Raw genomic sequence first — 17,044 nt, forward strand, 5'->3', positions numbered from 1 at the left:
ATAGTTGTGTCATTCTCAAAACTTTTGGCCATGACTGTAGGTGACCTTTCACTGAGAGCAAAGACTTATCACACATCCAGCATGGTGGTTTTAACCAGCAGGAGGGCAACAGCAACAGGGTGTGACCCCTTTTCCTCCGACCTTTGCTCCTGTACGGTGGCCCTAAGTGTACTTTCTTTTTTCTTCTTTAACCATGAAATCCACATTGAGTTTAAGAATCTCTTTTGCAAGTGTGTCCTGGCTGAGATCAGCGGCAGCACGTTCCAGCAAAGTTACAAACAACACAGGATTCTAAAAGATGACAACATGTGAATTTCAGAACAAAAGTCATCAGTCAAAGCATCTACAAACTGAAGCATCTTCCTCAAGAGCCTTCAGTCTGCTTTAAAAAACATTGAAAGAGACAAACTCCCTCAAACCCAGGCTCTCCTGCAGCAGGTTCCAGGCTGCAGCAGGTTCCAGGCTGCAGGAGCAGAGGACCTGAAACTATTTTTACCCATTTCAAGACGCACTCTGGGGACCGAAAGCAAAAACTAGTTTTGTGACTGGGTCACAGAGCGGAGACTGCAGCTTCCTGTATTTTTGAATAAAACCACACACATACGAGGGAAGCAAGATAAGAATCGCCTTATAAACAAGGACATGCCGTGATGTAGCCTACGGGTAGACAATGCAGACCAGCCAACTCAAGCATACAGGGAGCAGTGATGGGTTAGAGATTTAAAGGTGACATATCACGCTTTTTTCATCAATATATATTGGTGTAAGAGGTCCCCAAAACATGTCTTTAAAGGTGACATATCATGCAAAATGGACTTTTTAATGGTTCTCTACCTGAAATATGTTTCCCTGGCATGTCTGCAAACCCCCCGAGAATGAAAAAAATCCATTCTGCCCCTGTTCTGATTTCTCCACCTTTCTGTAAATGTGTGTGAAACCAGCCGTTTCAGACTTCAGTGTTTTTGTTACGTAACAACAATATCCGGTCTGTCACGGAGTCAGAGCTCGGAGCTTGTTCAGCCCACACGTCTGCAGATTTGAAGATGTAGTGGATGATTTTTATTTATCATGGATAAGTGCTAGCGCTAGTTAGCATAGCCACATAGCTACATGTTCATAGCTGTAGCTGTAGCTGTGTACCAAGACACACGTCGACATACTGACAAATAAAACAACAAGAAACACTAAATCTGTGACCAATCCTTCAGAAAAGGTCCCGCTGCCTTTCTGTTAGAGGTCGGTTTTACTCCCCAGGCCTGCAGATTTGAAGATCTAGTGGATGATTTTTATTTATCATGGATAAGTGCTAGCGCTAGTTAGCTGGCCACATAGCTACATGTTCATAGCTGTGTACCAAGACACACGTCTACATACTGATAAATAAAACAACAAGAAACACTAAATCTGTGACCAATCCTTCAGAAAGGTCCTGCTGCAGGCGCCTCTCCATCAGGATCAGATTCTGGATCAGATTCAGAGGGTTGAAGTATCAGCAGCCGTGTATATTCAGCCAACATGTAAACATTAGATCAACGTGCTGGAGAGCCGAGGCACATCCACTTCCTGAGGGGGCGTGGTCAGAGGGAAAACAGAGTGTTCTGAGGAGGACTGAAGAAGAGGGTTTTTCAGGCAGACCAAAATCTGATTTCAAAGTGTTTTTTTGAGCATAAACTTTAAAGACATGTTTTGGGGACCTCTTAGACCAATATATGTTGATGAAAAAAGCGTGATACGTCACCTTTAAAGTTTATGCTCAAAAAAACACTTTGAAATCAGATTTTGGTCTGCCTGAAAAACCCTCTTCTTCAGCCCTCCTTAGAACACTCTGTTTTCTCTCTGACCACACCCCCTAAGGAAGTGGATGTGCCCTCGGCTCTCTGTTGATCTAATGTTTACATGTTGGCTGAATATACACGGCTGCTCACAGACCCGCGTTACTTCATCTCTCTGAATCTGATCCAGAATCTGATCCTGATGGAGAGGCGCCTGCAGCAGGACCTTTCTGAACCATTGGTCACAGATTTAGTGTTTCTTGTTGTTTTATTTGTCAGTATGTAGACGTGTGTCTTGGTACACAGCTACGAACATGTAGCTATGTGGCTATGCTAACTAGGGCTAGCACTTTTCCATGACAAATAAAAATCATCCACTAGATCTTCAAATCTGCAGACGTGGGGAGTAAAACCGACCTTTGTGTTTATTAAGACAGCCTACAACTAGCATGCCTCCCTCCTAAGCTCCTTGTTAGCACACATGTGTGCAGGGAATGAAAAACAGAGGAGGGGTTGAGTTGTATTTTATACAGTCTATGGGCTGAACAAGCTCCGAGCTCTGACTTCTGTTACAGACCGGATATTGTTGTTACGTAACAAAAACACGGAAGTCTGAAACGGCTGGTTTCACACACATTTACAGAAAGGTGGAGAAATCAGAACAGGGGCAGAATGGATTTTTTTTCATTCTCGGGGGGTTTGTAGACATGCCAGGGAAACATATTTCAAGTAGAGAACCATTAAAAAGTTGATTTTGCATGATATGTCACCTTTAAAAACTTGTAATGAACCTAAGAGCTCCATGATGAACAGTGTCCAGAGAGTGACGGCAATGAGTGGATGCATGCATATATAAAACATCACCATAATCAATCAGAGGCATGAAAGTAGCAGCAACAAGTTTTTTCTTTGCAGAAATAGAAAAACATGACTTATTTCAGAAAAAGAAACCCAAGTTCACCTTCAACTTCTTAACGAGCTGTTGAATGTGAAGCTTGAAGGACAGTGAATCATCGATTATGAATCCCAGGTATTTATAAGAAGAAACAGGCTCAATCACATCACCCTGAGATGTAGTAATGGAAGGTAGGTTTACTTGCTTTAACTTTGAAATTGTAAACACCATGAGTTTTGTTTTATCAGGATTCAATAACAATTTTAACTCATGAAAGGTGTCCTACACAGTGTCCAAAGCTGCCTGTAAGTGACAGAGAGCCTGATGCTGTGTAGGAGCAGAGAAATAAATAACTGTATCATCTGCGTAGACATGAACGTTTGTGTTTGGAATCAATATAAATTGTCAACAATAGTGGTCCTAAGACAGAGCCCTGGGGCACACCACTTACTATGCCTAGAAAATCAGAGCTGATGCCTTCAGCTTGCACACACTGTGATCTGTTGGATAAATCATTTTCAAACCAACAGACCGATTGTTCAGACAGTCCAATACTACGAAGTCTCTGTTTTATAATAACAACATAATAACATAATAACATAGTCTACAGAGTTGAAAACTTTCGTCAAGTCAATAAAAAGGGCTGCACAGTGCTCCTTTTTGACCAAGGACTCAATGAAATCACTGACTACCTCTAAGGCAGCTGCTGTGGTGCTGTGTTTACCTGTTGGGCACTTACTAAAGATTCTAGAGTCTTGGCTAAAACAGAAAGTTTGGAAATGGGCCTATAATTAATTAAAAGTGAGGGATACATGCATCATGTGACTCTGTTTTACCATCAGAGTGAATTAATATCGATTGGTTTCCTCAGATCTCATCTGAACGTCGAATGATTATAATCGTGTCCCAATAGTTGCAAAAGCATGAAAAATAAATAAAAACAGAAGTAGTGTTGTTATCACTGTGAGCAGCACACAGAGAGATCACCTGATCACCACCAAGCAACAGGACACCAATACACATCACAGGAAAACAGACAGATATCAAAGAGATGCATCGGTCAAATGTAGGCACTTGGATAAATATAATAATAATAATCAATATAATAATAATGAATATGATACATATATTAATATCAAATAATAATAATAAAGAGAAGAAGAAGAAGAAGAAGAAGAGAACATATCTCAGGACTTCTGCAGGTGGTGACAATAAAATCGATGAATTGATCTAAATGATCTGGAGATGTTAAATCCTATGATGACTGAACTTGTGACAGAAACCTGCTCTGGATGAAGTGATGAAGTTAAAATCAGTTATCCAAAGAGAACAACATGAACTTGAATGGAAATGTAGTGTTTAAAATGAAAGGGTGCGTTCCACAGATAAACAGCAGACACATTGATTTTAGAAGTTTATCAGGAATACGTTTACTGTAAACACCTGAGTGCTTAGACAGAGATTAAAGACTTTGATACGCAGGTCATGAAGAGCTCCTCGGGCCTGTTTGAGTAACAGCTGCTCCACTATTATTAACACATGGATTTACTCTCTGAGACACTCACACACTCTGTTGTGCAGCTCGCCTCCATATTGTGTCATGAAATCAAACATCAGATCTTCTCCCTTCAGTAAAGTTTATACTTCATACATCTTTTATTCTGTAACCTCTGTGACTCTCTGTCAGCTGCAGTCTGTCGTACTGAGAACGTCTGTGGAGCTGAAGAGGTTTCTCAGCAAGTCGGGGGATTTCCTGGAAATCCTCCCAGTACTGATGGACTGTCTGGCGCCATCTAGTGGTCAGAAACATGACTCACTGTTGAAAAGCTGCTGTTCCATGCACTCATGTTGAGAACTACAAAGCTGCTCATGTCTCCAGGGATCAGAACATGATCAGGTCATGTCCCGGAGCCTGTGGAGGAGTGAGTGTGTTTAAAGGTGGAGGGCTGATCTATCATCATGTTAACATCATCTCACTCTCTAAGTCAAACTTCACTCAGCAGCTGGATGACCTGAGTCAGACTGAAAGAGAAAGTGATAGTGACTGGATTATTTTCAGTTATGAAAGACATGTTGAAATGAGCATGGCATTAAAAGACTGTTATCAGTGCTGAACATGTAGTCCCTCATGTGGTTCTGTTCCAAACACAGGCCCCTTTATGATCTCTGTTAAGACACTAAAGAATGTCCTGTTTGTTCTCTTTGTTTTCTTCATGAAGAGAAGTATGACAGGAAATATAACAAGTGTTTTCACTATCAGACAAACTTTACTGTCAGGTTAATAAAGTTTCATATGAGGCTGATCATTCATGAGCATGGGGTTTGAAAAGAGCTGCATGGTTTATATTTTCCCTTAAAGTAATAATTCAATAATAAGGCATTTGGGCGTGGACTTGGCCTACTGGTTAACGCGCCCATGTAGCGGGTGGTCTGGGTTCGACTCCAGCCTGCGGCCCCTTTCCCGCATGTCATTCCCCCACTCTCTCCCAGTTTCCTACACTATCCACTGTCCCCTCCCTCTATCAATACAGGTGTAAAAGCCCCAAAAATAACTTAAAAATAACAACAACAATAACAATAATAATAATAATAATAATAATAATAATAATAATAATAATCATAAAGCATTTTAAAAGTAAATTGATCCCTGATGCTTCAGGACAGAACAAACAGAGCAGATTGTCTTCATGTGCAGGTGTGTATTAAACAGATAAACACAGAGACAGAGCTCTGTTACTGTTTATATTTATCAGTTATTACAGTGAACATGTGAGCAGACACAAACAGCTGTTAGAGCTGACCGTCAGCTGATCCAGCAGTGATCAGCTGACTCCGTCATCACAAACTGATCTCACTTCATGTGACGCTCCGGAGGAAAGGACGTCTCATGTCTTTTAAAACAAATCTCCTCGTTTCCTCTCTCCTTCTCTTCATGTCCTTGCATCTCTGGTGGGAGGGGCTAAGATGCGAGTGGAGGAAGCTGTGGTCTCTGTGAGTCTGCTCCTCACCTGTGGTCTCAATAAGTCAATCAATCAGTCTTTATTTGTATAGCGCCAAATCACAACAAACATTATCTCAAGACTCTTTTACAAACAGAGCAGGTCTAGACCACTCTATGTCAAATTATGAACAGAGACCCAACACCAAGACAGGGTAAGACTCAGTCTGACCTCACCTTAATCCACCATGAGCATTGCAGCTGGAGTCTGGAGCGTCCACAGCAGGAGGATGTCTACGGCAGCTCAGAGGAACCTACGAGACAAGGGAGCTCAGGGACTCCAGAAAGGTCTATGGTTAGTAACTTGAATGGGACAGGCAGAGTTAAAGTAAGTGATGGGGGGGGGGGGGGGGGGGGGTGAGATGGGATACCAGTGTGGCAGTTCCCCCGGCAGTCTAAGCCTATAGCAGCATAACTAAGAGCTGGTCCAAGCCTGAGCCATGAAAATGCATATAAAGTTGTACTCTGTCGTGAAGATTCGTACTTGATGTCAAATATAAATCTGTGCCACAATATTTACAGAAACTCCAATAGAGCTGAAGTCAGTAGTAATGACCTGTTTATTTGTTGTCCTGGTTTTGTAGGTTTCAGGTGCTTTTGGTGTTCATTGTAACTCGGATGAGTCAGGCCGAGTTATGAACCCACAGATCAAAATAATTTTGCTTGTTTTAAAAACATGTTATAATCTAGACAAGGGTTCCCAAACTTAACCATGTCAAGGCCCCCCAAACAGCATTAGCTTCTGGCCGGGGACCCCTTTGCAAACCCACAGACAATGCTTCATAAGATGTAAAGAAACATCAACTTTTAGAATGTGTTTCCTTACTTTAGTTCACTTTTTAATAATGATTACATCTGTTTAGCAGAGGAAATTATCAACAAACGTGTTTAAAAATAAATAAATAAATAAAAATAATTATTTTAATTATATATTTTTCCCTTTCTTCAAATTTTCTGAGGCCCCCCTAGCCCCCCTCGTGGCCCCCCAGGGGTCCACATCCCCCACTTTGAAAACCACTTATCTAGACAACACATAAATAGCAATGAATTTATCCACCATTGAGACTAGTAGTCAATCTCACCAAGTACTAAACCAAACATCTTCTACAAAGCTAACTTCCAGAGAGACTGGATCTGTAAACACTGGTGACCCATGTCCAGCTCACATGAGCTCAACATACCAAGGAGGAGCCACTCCGTCCAAACAGCCAAGGTTTGGTTTTAAACCATCACTAGCTCCACAATCTGTAAACCAGGGAGGACTAAACACACTGAGTGTAAGGTATGATGTTCTAAACATGGTTCACATATTCACTGTTGAGTCTGCAGCTTTCAGATAACTGATGATCAAATATAGGTGAGGTGAGAGGCAGGGTAATAAGAGTAGAAGATTCATAAGAGTATTGAAGGAGAAAGACAGAACACTAAAGTTACTTAAAGTAAATATTTCATTTGTAATGAAGAGCTTAGTTAGTAACTTAGTTACTTTTTGATCATTTACATCACATGTTTGTGAGTCTTTATTCTGGGTGGAATTAAACACAGGCTGCACTGTACTTTTGAATATATGTGTAAAGTGGGCGTGGCCGTTTGTCCATCAAGGAGTGTTTTTCGTGCAAAATAAATGTTTGCAATGAATTCAGAATCCTAAATAACCTCTAGTTAGACCCTAACAAGCTGCTGAAGGCAGAATTTAACATTTTCAGTTTTTCACCAATAAGGTTCCAGGTACCCACACTTTATTTTTATTTTATTTTATTTTATTTTTTTCTTTCTTTCTTTTCTTTCTCTTGTCTGCATATATATTTCTGGTTTGTGTCATGTTTGTCACAAACTGTCAAATATTAATGCAATTTATTCTTGCAGCAAAAGAAAAGAAAGAAAACCTTTTTCTTCTGTGCTTGTGACTGTGTGCATGCAACCATCACCATCCCTCTCAGAACTCTGGCCTATCTTTTATTGACAGCTAATATCATGTTCTGTAAAAGAGGGCGTGCACACCTAGGTGGGCCAAAAAAAATAAAAAAAAATAAGAGAAAGTGAAAGAAAGATTACATAAGGATATACAAAGGGACAGGGAGAGAGAAGGAGAGAGAGACCTAACACACTTAGATGGAGAGGGACCATCTCACCATGATGCCAAAAAAGAAATCCGTGGGGTGATCCTAATGATTAAACAACCCTTAGTGTCCACAATCATTACTGAAGCTTGGGTCGCAGAGGGTTGCCGCCGTGCTGTGTTCTATTTGTGTAACAAGACCACCACTGGTGCAGATGAAACCACTTGGGTCAGATCAGCCGAGCGGTACGGCCCGGCACCCGGGCCGCGAGAGCAGTCAGACCGAAGGACCCAACCCGCCGCGGGAGACCCAGGCCAGGGGACAAGCCAAGGACCCCAGACCGGAAGCAAACAGGTACCGCCGGAGCACCCAGGGTGACCCCCAGGTCACCCAGTAGGAGGAAAGGGGGGCGAGGGGGGAGAGATCCCGCAGCCCCCCCAAGGGACACCCCCACAACACCGCCCACACAGCCCCCCAAGACAGAGCCAAAGGAGCCACCAGGAGCAGACAGCCAGGCAGACGGGCAGGACCAGGACCAGAGCCTGCCAACCGGCGCTCCGGAGCGGGGGGAGGGCGGAGGCGGCAGGGCCAATCCCCCCGCCCCCCCCCAGACGGCAGAGGACCGCGAGGGAACCCCCGGGAAACCCGACCCCAGAGGACCAGGCCCCCACAGGGGAGGGGGCAGCAGGGGGACGGAGGGTGACAGGGACACCAGCCACTCCCCAGCCCCGATGGACCCCCAACGAGTAGGACCGAGCCAAACACTAAGGCCCCGCCAAACCTGATCTTTGTGTGTGATATGATTTGAATTTTGTTTTGTTTGTTTTTTTGTTGTATGTATGTTTGCTAGTGAGGTGGATTAAAATAGGGGGGGGCAGGAAGGGAGGCGGGAGAGAGGGGGGAGAGCCGTAGTGCACTACTGCATCACAATCCCCCCCCCCCCCCCCGTATAAAACCCGCCCCCCCAACCCTATATCTTTACCTATATCAGTATCTAGTGGGGTGCATTAAAATAGGGGGGGGGGGGGGGGGGGTACCCAAACTTTAAACAGCTGTCATGGATTTTACTCCAGGAGTTGAGATTAAATATTTTAATATGTGTTATTAGAGACCTTTATGAACACACTGGTGACAGCGTTTTTTGGTAAGGATTGGCCAAATATGGGCTAATTTTTCCTGACTCTAATGTTTGTTGTGATCAAATAAAGATTGATTGATGGATTTTCACAGTATGTGGAGGCAGACTGTTTCCTCTTCGGAGTCTGTTCTTTAAAGCTCTGACCCTAAAGGTCTGACATTAAATAGCACCAATTAAATAATAACCAAAGAACACATTACATCACAATAGTGCCCAAAGAAATGTATTATTATGTACGTAGTCTCTGGAGTTCATGGGGAAATCAAAACATAATCATGTTTAGTCCTCAAAGCCCTCACTACAGCACAGAAAGCTGTGCAGTAGTGGACTTTGAGCTCTTGTGGTCTTGGTATTCTAACAAACACAAACTCAGAACAAAGAAAACTGACATGTTTCACTTTTCTGATGTCATTTATTTCTTAACCAGACAAATTCCTGTTCATGTGTGATCACAGGCAAAACAGGAACTCAGTAAACGAACTGATGCATGAACAAAACATGATGAGTAGTGAATGAGCAGTGAATCAAGAAAACCACTCATCTGCATGTAACATTATTAATGCTGAACTCAAAAAGGCTAATGATTGATAACAATGCTGAAAAATCTGGCTGACACGCTCACAGATCACAACAACATGTCACCGCTCTGTGGAGGCTTTCAGCGACAGCAGGCTCACTGCTGAAGAGAACATTGGGGACACTTCAGACCCTCAGATCACTGGATACAACTAAACAAACATTTTGTCTCAGAGACAAAAACTACTCCTGATCTTTGACAGAGCAGCTGGTCAGTGCCAAACATCAAACATCTAACTGCTTCATACGTGTATGCTTTCAATGACAAATAAGAAGAGTAGAAACATACTTCAGTTGATCTGAACTGTGTGTAGATCCTCCAGTGTAATGTAGACCACCTAGAACATCAAACAGAGAGTATTCATTACATCAGGACCACTTTGACCAAGAACTGAAGCAGACCTTGACTTCAAAATGTTCCTCACATGCCGAATATCTGAGTTCCTTCTGCTAACAGGTCCTTCTGTAAATGGACACAAATAGAAGCACATTCTGGTGCCAGAACCAAAGGTTTCCACAAATGTTGTGACATATAGATTATATATATAATATATATTAGTTCATCCATTCATTCATCAACAGACTTTTTGTTATTATGTTTATTAGAAGCACATTCTGGTGCCAATATGAAAGGTTTACACAAATGTTAATATATATATATATATATATATATATATATATATATATATATATATATATATATATATATAATATATATAATATATATAATATATATATAATATATATTAGTTCATCCATTCATTCATTAACAGACTTTTTGTTATTACGTTTATTGGAAGCACAATCTGGTGCCAGAATCAAAGGTTTACACAAATGTTCAAAAATATATATATATATTCATTCATCCATTCATTCATTCATTAACAGACTTTTTATCATGACATTAATTAGAAGCACACTCTAGTGCCAGAATCAAAGGGTTGCACAAATGTGACATATATGTGGTGTGTCTGTACGGTGGGTTCTTTATGCCATGCATAGGCTTGTTTATCTATTTTCTGTCATATATTCATTCATTCATCCATCCATTCATTCATTGATTTGTTCATGAATTCATTCCTCCATTCATTCATTTGTACGTCAATCCATTCATTCCTCCATTCATTCATTCCTCCATCCATTCATTCATTCATCCGTTCACTCATGTTCATTCAGCCTTTACCACTTCACTGTGAAGATGAGGAGTCATTTACAGGCTACAAGGTAACACTTCATCCCGTTTCCACAGGCGAGAGGAACAGGTCATAGAGCAGTCACCTGGTCGTGACAGGGGTCGGGGTAATCACAGACGTTCTGTGAGAAGACAGAACGCAGCATCATCTTAACCTCTGTGGGGAAAACGTAGGTGGGCTGAGGCAGGTTCCCATCCTTCACTCCTACCCTGTGAAACTTCTACAATCACACAGACAGAGGGGACATCACCAGAGCAGGAAGAGCTTCATTCATTCATTTGTTCATTCATCCATTAATTAATTAATTCCTACATGAATTCATCCATTAATTAATTAATTAATTAATTCATCCATTAATTCATTCCTCCATTAATTCATTCATCCTCCATTCATTCATCCTCCATTCATTCATTCATCCATTCATTCCAGTCCATGTGAATAGCTATCCCTTCATGACAGTTAGTTATATATTAGGATCCAAACATCTCTCATCAGCTGCAGCTAACAATCCAGTCTTTCTTTGGTTCAGAGAGTAAGTCTGCACTGACCAGGGTCCTCTGTAGGAGCCTGTAGGCCTTCCTCCGACGAGCGCAGTCACTCTTCAGGTGTTTGGCAGCATCGAGCAGAGACGCTATCCACACAGGAAGTCTGAGGAGAGGGAAAGACTTAGACATTTAAGAGTATCTGATCTGTTCCTCATTATCTTCATTATTTCCAAGCTGATGGCACAACCAATCATTTCATCCTCACAGTCAGCTGAGAGGGTGAAGAGAACAGATTTCATGAACTTGAACTCAAAGTTTTCCAGTTTCAGTTTCTTTGACTGGTGCGGTGCAGAATCTGACTACGAGGACACACTGTGAGAGCAGTCTGCAGAGAGCAAAAGAACCCTTCTGTTCAGATCCTTCTGAACTCTGCTGTGGTAGAATGTATGCAGTGGATCCTTCCTGAGGCAGGGATCAGTCTTTCTGCTACTTTACTTTATATAAAGGAGATGTTGGCATGCAGGACCGAACAGCAGGGTCTTGTTTTCCCCGGGGTTAAATCAAGTATTTCTGATCCTGATTTCTGACTAACAGAAACCGGACAGATGTGCCTCTTTAGTGTATTCCATGTACTTTAGGGCGGCATATAGCCCTGATGATATTTACTTTAAACCCTACTTTAGTGTATTTGATATGAAAGCTAATCCATGAGCTGAACTGAAGCTGTAATCGCTCCATACTTAACAGATTTTAAACTATATTTGACATCTACCTTGTTTATAATTTTCTCAGTCACAGTAAATTCCTAACAAGTCCCTTCAACGCTTGCCTTTTTTTTATGAATTAACTTTTAATAAAGATGTCAAAGTAAAAAGTCCAAGCTTAGCTTTTGAGCAGTAGCTAAATTCCATCATTGTTTTCTAAAGCTTGTTTCAGAATCTGCACCCAGAACATTTCACTTACCCAAACAAATGGCAGAGATCAACAAACTGATCCATGAGAGGTTGATGGAGGACAGAAGAGTCTGTGAAGAAATACAAACTGTGTTTAAGACATGCACAGAACTAGTTTAAATGAAATACATGATGTTAGCAGGGAGTAGTCTGGCTCACTGAAGTCCCTGTTCGGAAGCTGGTTTAAATGAAATCCATGATGTTAGCAGGGAGTAGTCCGGCTCACTGAAGTCCCTGTTCTGAAGCTATTTTAAATCAAATCCATGATGAAATCCATATTATCATTATTTGACTTGAATTCTATATTTCAGTCTGAATGTTTATAAAGACTTAAAAAGACATGTTTATGTACAGCTTGTTTAAATTCTTGCAGCCTGTATATTATAGATTCATGTTATATCATCAGGAGCATCCTTCACAACCTTCTGTGAAGACCAACAGCTTCATGTATTACCTGGTCAGTTAGGATGTGTGTTGTGACTTCCTGTACTGACTCTACATAAAAGCTATTTTACCACATAAATATTCATTTAATTACATTAACACGTGTAGAGTGTTATATGTTTTTGTGACTCTTCTTACCTGTAAAATGAGGAATAGGAAGCACGTGGTTGCTGGCTTTCATCTCTCAGTGTAATGAGCAGCCTTAAGCAACTTGCTCCCCCTACTGGCTAAACCCGGAAGTGTCCAATAATAAACAAAGTTCGATCAAATCAATATAAACTCACATTTTAACCTTAGCGGAATGAATTAACATTTTAACATTGAACGTATTTTATAGATGTATTAATACAGTTTTTAACATATTAATTTAAACTTGTGTAACTCTGTGATGATCACCTTTAGCATACCTGTCATCATTGGACTGTGAAATAGGGAGATTTTCTGGAGTATGGTAAAATCAGCCTACAACCCCGTCCATATATGACCCTGAACTGCAGATTAATACATTTAATAAACGGATATGTAAGTCAAATACTTTAAATGTCTCTTCATTCCAAGGTTTGCAGTAAAATATAGCAATGAAAACATACAACATTTAAAAAATCCATGTCTTACAAATATGACTAACTTCATAAACATGTTGAAGAGTGAGAGTAAATTGAGCCACTGCAGTGAGGAGTAACACACACATGTTCCAGGTAGAGGGGTTTGTGTTGACACCATATTTTGATGTTAATAACATTAAAGTCTCTGTAGCATGAATCTACATCTCTATGTACTTCTTAAAGTCATTTATCTGGGTCCTTTAAATCCTATTTATTACCTACAGCTAAATGTTCTCTGACCTACAGTAACCCCTGCAGCTTTCTGCTCTTTATTTAAAGGCCCTGTGAGGAGTTTGGAACAGGCTGAGAAACAGACTGAAAATGATACTGATGCCTCTTTATAACCTTCAATAGCAAACAAGTCCATCAGCAGCAACACTGGTACCTTCTCTGTGGACATTTTTAATGCCTGAAACTGCCCTGGGGGGGGTAGGTGTCAGACCAGATGATGGACATCTTGCTTCAGAAACAGTCTTTATTTGACTGTTTTCATGGAAAAGAATCACATTGCCTGATAAAGTTGACTGTTGAACACAACAGGATGAGGCTTTTGTTGAAAACACTACTTTTGCATGTATAGGACAAGAGATAAGAGGTATCACTTTGTCTACAAGGGGGCGCCAGAATCGATACACAACAAAAGTTCCTCACAGCAGCTTTAAAGAAGGAAGATATTTCCTCTGCATCTCCACCTGAGGTTATCAGGTAGAGTTTAGTGATGTCATAACTTCACCTGTGATATTGTGATAGTGACACTGTCAGCTCTCTGTCATCAGATTCACACAGCTCTAAACTCTCCTGATGAACTTTAAAGAGGATGCTGCGTCATCGCACGTCACAACTTAAGTTAGCTATAAGAACAGGGCTAACCCACTTTAATGAGGGATGATCAAATCTTTAAACTCAGAACAACTCGTCTAATGAACACTTCAGGTCCCGGTGTCACAGATCTACCAGTCGCTCTGTGTCTGTGTCTGTGTTTACCTGCTGTCAGAAACCATCTCATGCAGCGTCTTTGGATCAAACCATCTACAGGGAGAGGAGGGGGGGATGTTTTGGGGGGTTTGAATATAAGGCTCAAGTAGAGGACTTCTTGAAAAAGAAGTTGAGTGACACTTATTTGATTGACATCAACGTGAAACAGGGAGATTGTCAGGTGAAATAACAACTCGGGAGTACAGCGGGAGAATAAGTTAAACAGCGGTAGTCTCCCGCCTAAATCGGAAGTGTTGGCAGGTCTGTCTTTAGATCCATACAGCATCAGGCGCATCCTCAAGCCTTCTGTGAATACCAACAGCTTTACCCATAGACATACGTAGACACCGCATTGACTGTTTCCCCCTACTGCAATACGTCAGCGCGTCCGCCATATTGAATGTGGCGGGTCCGCCGTGTAAACTAATACAATTAGAAGTGAAAACTGAGGGTTTTATGAAAAAACAACATTGTTTCACAACATTTCACTAACTTTGATCAACCGTTTTATACAATAAAGGATTAAAATAAATGTACGTACTAAAAATGACAATTATTTAGAAAATAAAATGTACAAAGTCTGTTTATTAAAGGTGACATATCATGCAAAATTGACTTTTTAATGGTTCTTTACCTGAAATATGTTTCCCTGGCATGTCTACAAACCCCCCGAGAATGAAAAAAATCCATTCTGCCCCTGTTTAGATTTCTCCATCTTTCTGTAAATGTGTGTGAAACCAGCCGTTTCAGACTTCAGTGTTTTTGTTACGTAAAAACAATATCCGGTCTGTCACGGAGTCAGAGCTCGGAGCTTGTTCAGCCCATAGACTGTATAAAATAATACTGAATCCCTCCTCTGTTTTTCATTACCTGCACAAATGTGTGCTAACAAGGAGCTTAGGAGGGAGGCATGCTAGTTGTAGGCTGTCTTAATAAACACAAAGGTCGGTTTTACTCCCCACGTCTGCAGATTTGAAGATCTAGTGGATGATTTTTATTTATCATGGATAAGTGCTAGCGCTAGTTAGCATAGCTACATAGCTACATGTCGTAGCTGTAGCTGTGTACCAAGACACACGTCTACATACTGACAAATAAAACAACAAGAAACAGAATCTGGAAGGTCCCGCTGCCTTTCTGGCAGAGGTCGGTTTTACTCCCCACGTCTGCAGATTTGAAGATCTAGTGGATGATTTTTATTTATCATGGATAAGTGCTAGCGCTAATTGGCATAGCCACATAGCTACATGTTCATAGCTGTAGCTGTAGCTGTGTACCAAGACACACTTCGACATACTGACAAATAAAACAACAAGAAACACTAAATCTGTGACCAATCCTTCATAAAAGGTCCCGCTGCCTTTCTGGCAGAGATCGGTTTTACTCCCCACGTCTGCAGATTTGAAGATCTAGTGGATGATTTTTATTTATCATGGATAAGTGCTAGCGCTAGTTAGCATAGCCACATAGCTACATGTTCGTAGCTGTGTACCAAGACACACGTCTACATACTGATAAATAAAACAACAAGAAACACTAAATCTGTGACCAATCCTTCAGAAAGGTCCTGCTACACGAGCCTCTCCGTCAGGATCAGATTCAGAGGGTTGAAGTAACGCGATCTCTGAGCAGCCGTGTATATTCAGCCAACATGTAAACATTAGATCAACGTGCTGGAGAGCCGAGGCACATCCACTTCCTGAGGAGGCGTGGTCAGAGAGAAAACAGAGTGTTCTGATGAGGAATGAAGAAGAGGACTTTTCAGGCATGCTAAAATCTGATTTCAAAGTGTTTTTTTGAGCATAAACTTTAAAGACATGTTTTGGGGACCTCTTAGACCAATATATATTGATGAAAAAAGCGTGATTGATATGTCCCCTTTAAATTAATTAAAGGCTGCAACTGGCAGTGAGTCTGCTTTTTGGCAGTTTAATGATACAGTAGATACTCCATTACTGAAATTATAGACATGTTTTAATTGTATAAAATATCATCTCATGCAAAAAAAAAAAGTGCAGTAGATTACTGTTATGCTACTTTTATGAGAATCAGAATCAGAATCAGAAAGAACTTAGATCACAATGTATCTCAAGAATACAAAGAATTTGACTCCAGTATTTTTGCGTACTCCCTGTACAAACATAAATAGACAGACACTAAAAATCAAGTACTAATAAAAAATATATAAAAAAAATATATATAAGTACAAAAGGCACGAGTGCAATAAAAAGAAACAATAGACAAACATGATAATGTGCAATAGTGCAAGGATGAAGGTGGCTCTGTCCATGAGGTAGCTGGTTTATGACACAGTGTTAAGTGTTCATCAGTGTGACGGCCTGGGGGAAGAAACTGTTCCTGTGTCTGGATGTTTTTGTGTACAGAGCTCTGTAACGCCGACCGGAGGGGAGGAGTTTGAAAAGTGAGTGTCCAGGGTGTGAGGGGTCTGCAGAGATGTTACTGGCCCGCTTCCTGGTCCTGGATGGAGGGCAGGCTGACTCCAATGATCTTCTCTGCAGACCTGACTGGGCGCTGCAGTCTGTGCCGGTCATGTTTGGAGGCAGAGGGAAACCAAACAGTGATGGAGAGAGACGGGACAGACTGGATGATGGAGGTGTAAAAGATGATGAGCAGTTCTCGGGGCAGGTTGAACTTCCTGAGCTGTCTGAGGAAGTGCAACCTCTGCTGTGCCTTCTTCCTGATGGAGTCTATGTGGGGGGTCCACTTCAGGTCCTGGGAGATAGTAGATCCCAGGAACCGGAAGTTGTCCACACTAGACACAGTGTTGTTGAGGATGGTGAGGGGGGGCAGTGACAGGGGGTTTCGTCTAAAGTCCACTGTCATCCCCACAGTCTTGAGCGGGTTCAGCTCCAGACTGTTCTGGCCACACCAGAGGACCAACTGTTCCACCTCCCGTCTGTATGCGGCCTCATCACCATCCTGGATGAGA

This window comes from Notolabrus celidotus, chromosome 17 (assembly GCF_009762535.1).
Source record: "Notolabrus celidotus isolate fNotCel1 chromosome 17, fNotCel1.pri, whole genome shotgun sequence".
Taxonomy (NCBI): Eukaryota; Metazoa; Chordata; class Actinopteri; order Labriformes; family Labridae; genus Notolabrus; species Notolabrus celidotus.